Genomic DNA, 4,260 nt, shown 5'->3' with positions numbered 1-4,260 from the left:
TTGTCGCAACGTGAGGGTCACAACCTACTCTCTACATGGTTAGGTTGCGACATTCTCCCCCACTTATACTAGTCATCGTTCTCGATGAATTACTTGGTGACACAACCATTGTTAGGTTGTGACATTCTCCCCCATTTAAAGTAGTCATCGTTCTCAATGATGACCCAACCTTAGACCGGCTGCTGACGAACCCACTTGAAATACGTGCTTCAGAAGGAATACAGAAAATGCGCACTACTTATGAGCTATCCCACTGACGGACCTACTCTCAGCCTCCGAGACTTGCAACACAAGTACCGTAAAACAAATGCACTATGGTTGTGGGCTATCCCCTCTTGGGCCTCCCTCGCCCTTCTGCAAACTTGACCCAAGATTCACCAGAAAAACAATGGTAAACTAACTAGCTTTGGCATGCTCTTTCCTTGGCTAGAGGGAGAGCTCCCCAAATTTTTGCCACTTTGGCCACACTCATCGTATTCTCTGAGTTGCATACAATGGTGCACCCCTCGAGGTGAGGCTCGCAAGCCAACCACGACATTTATTCATCATGGCACCAACCATCATAGTAGCGATGTATGAAAGCTTGTAACACAACCCCGTATTGGCGCTTCACTTCAGCCAACTCTTAACTGGATGTCTGCAAAACTCGTAACACAACTCTGTGTTTACTTTACACTCTTGCCAATTCTTTTAAAATTTGTAACACAACTCCGTGTTGGCGACACTTTCGCCAACTCTTAACTGGCCACCTTCGTGTGCCAATGCTGCCTTGACGCTTCTGTGGTCATGTTGTATCTTCACTTCTCTATGTCCACTTCAAGTTGATGCTCACTTCTCGAGTTGATATTGGTCTGGACAACTCTTGTGGAGTCATCCACTTTAGGCATAATGTGATGGCTCAAGGAGTACACGTGTACTCGCACCTTAGAGCACCTCTACGGGGTGAGATACTTAATTACTCGGGCTCTCTCCCACTTAAACTCGGTTGCCTCTTTGCAGAAAATTCATCCTCCCATAAGGACTTGCCTTGTACTCAACTTTGGCACTTGGCCGATGCTTGTCTTTTCTTGGCTTTCGGCTTCTCTGCTTGCAACCACTGACACTATTCCTCTAATGTGAATGGCTCTTTGGAAAGCACCGACATGGTTTACTTTCTGTTTCATCTGTCTTGCCCACTTAAGGACTACAAGCGCTTGGAAAATGAGCTTGATTTTACTGGATGGGTAGATCTCCCCACATTGAAGTGTCAACACACAACACTAATGAACTTCGGGTAGTCTTGGTTTCAACCACAACTGATTCCAATTCGGACCAGAAACTGTCTTGCCCACTCTGGCACTCTTGACACACTTGCAAGGTCTTCAATCAACTCTCGAGTTCATTTCTCTTGATTGTGTTGTCCCACTAGACACACAAAGTATGACTCGGATACCAACTGTCACGATACTACTTTTTCAACAGAGCGGCGTGGTGATCTTGACACCCTCACGACTAGCCTTAAGGGAAATTAAGCCCCATATATATTTTTCACCCCAGCTTTGTGGCGTCATCGGACCTTAGGCGAGGTTTGTCTTCACCAATCAAACAGAATCCAAGCTTGTTCGACCGCACACGTTGTCTGTGCGTGCATGTTCAATCGTCTGCGACTCGACCTTGCCTCTACTCGGGGCCAAGTTCAACGTCTCATATTTTTATTGCGATCCCCATCGACATGGCCCATATGTCTTGACGCCATCTGGAGTCTCGGGCTGTCGTCGGCCATCGCAACTCCCTCGCCCATGCCATTGAGAACGGACCCATATGTCGCTCATCTCATTGGAAAGTCCCAAACATCCATCCATCCGTGCCAGTTCCATGTCATTTACGTATACCGTATCGGATAGCAGGTCTATATAGCAACCTTCGACACTCGTCTCGACACGCTCACCCATACTGTTACACACGTATGTGCCACAGGGTAGCTCGCTTAGGCCACATGGCCATGAGGTGGTGGAGAGCTGACACCATGGTACCCCTATAGTATATTTTGAGCCATTTTCAATTTTTCATCATAGACATGTGTTTGGCGAACGGTCATACGATGTCATTGAGCATCCGTCCGTTGTCCGATTGATGTCAAATTTCCCAAACATTCACATTTCATATGGACAGACTTAACTCCAGAACCGCATGTCCAAATTCCTTTTGGAGCCTTGACTTTCGAGGTTAAGGCTTGGGACCCTACCCGACCCTTCAACAAGCCTATCTTTTCCACTATTGTCTATTCGATGTCCCTATCTTGCTTATATCTCAACTTGTCTTCAATGCCCACTCTATGTGGTGTGTTAGATGATGTACCGTCCTCCTCGGTCGCATCGTGAGACTTGTCTAGGCCCTCGTGTGGACGGATGGGGACCACTTGAGGGTCGCCGTTTCTCTTGTCGCAATGTGATGGTCACAACCTACTCTCTTCATAGTTAGGTTGTGACACCCCTTACACATCTGCAGAACCAGAACAAGAACATGAACACAATAGGTAGAGTGAAGGTCAAGCGGGTTCTGTTGAGAGCCATTCGATTGTTTTTCCGCTGCCACCTACATTGCCCTCTCGACAACATTGGGATCATGAGTTGAGCAATAGGAGTTGGCCACGACATGAATTCCGTCAGCAATTTGGAGCTGTATGTCTCATTAAGGTTCCATTGTTGTCTTTCTATTTGAAGCTAGTAGGATGCAAAGTAAATAAAATAAATAAAATAAATAGTAAAACATGCAAATGTAAACGGTAAACCATTGATGAAGGGTGATTCTATAATTATATTTTGAATTAATGCAATTTTCTTTCTGGTGAAATTATTGTGATTATCTTTTTTTTTTTTTTTTTAACTTAAACTTGTTGCTGAATCTTACAAGATTGGGAGATCATCAGCGATTTGAGGATTGACATGTCGAGGATGCAACAGAGGATGAGCAACCTATAGAGAATGTTGGAGACATGCATGAATATGAAACTTGAGTTGTAGCGCTCAATAAAGCAAGAAGTTTCTTCTGCGTTCAACCGAGAGCTAGTTCAAAAGGTTTGTCTTCATTATTAATGTCACGGGATTCTTTATCTTATAAAATTTAGATGCTTTGTTGTACAGATGATTCTACCAATCAGTCTCAAGAAAAGTATCTGATGTGTTGTGTGCCCATTCTAGAAGTGATTCGTCCTTACTCCCTATGATGACTTAGACGACAATAACGAAAAATGAGATTACTACTGATTCATTCATCTTCATCCTCTTGTTCCGTCCAAGTGACCTACTAATTCTTCTCGTCCTGATTTCTATACATATAAAGTTGATTTGTACGATAACAGACGAATGAAATAGTGAATGTAATCTCTGTTATTGATTAATCTAGCGAGAATAATTGTGTTGAGTGGATTTAGAAAACTTTATCTAGGGTGATTATGAGGATTTAGTGTAACAGAATAATGATTAAGCCGAAACATAAACAATTGGAGTTTCAACTAATAATATTTTTGAGTACTGAACTTCGCTTTTACAAATAACAATAGAAATAGAAACTGACCCAAATATGAAAAATTAGTTAAACTAAATAGCTAAAAATACTCTAACTATCAAAAGAGACCATAACCATATTTGACATAATCAAATTTTTCTAACAATCCCTCCCTTGAACTTATTATTCTTTGTCAAAATTATTTCAAGTTAGAAAAACTCTGCACACTAAGTTCTTCACACAACTTCTGAAATACTTCTAATTTGAGATGCTTTGTTAACAAATCAGCAAGTTGATTTCGGGTACCACAAAATAATAAATTAGCGGTTCCTTCTTTTGAAAGATCTCTAAGAAAGTGAAATCTTACTCTTATCTGTTTGGAACGTCCATGTAGACCTGAATTTTTGGATATCTTAATAATTGAAGTATTATCACACATTAGCTTTGTTTCTTCAATTTGATAGTGACCAATCTCTTTGAGTATCCTCATCCAAACAGCTTGACATGCACAGGCACTAGCAGCAACAAACTCAACTTCTGTGGTTGATAAGGTGACAAAAGGCTGTTTACGAGAAGACCAAGCTACTGCTCCTCCGCTTATCATAAACACATAGCCTGAAGTACTCTTAATATCTTCCAAGTCTCCGGCATAGTCACTATTAGTAAATCCAATTAAATCACTAACTCCTCAATTTCTATAAAATACACCATAATCTATCGTACCTTTCAAGTACCTTAAAACCCTTTTAGCTGCTGCAACATGTTGTTTTGTTG

This window comes from Cucurbita maxima, unplaced genomic scaffold (genome assembly GCF_002738345.1).
Source record: "Cucurbita maxima cultivar Rimu unplaced genomic scaffold, Cmax_1.0 Cma_Scf00667, whole genome shotgun sequence".
In the NCBI taxonomy this organism is placed as follows: domain Eukaryota; kingdom Viridiplantae; phylum Streptophyta; class Magnoliopsida; order Cucurbitales; family Cucurbitaceae; genus Cucurbita; species Cucurbita maxima.
Note: the sequence above shows the minus strand (reverse complement) of the source record.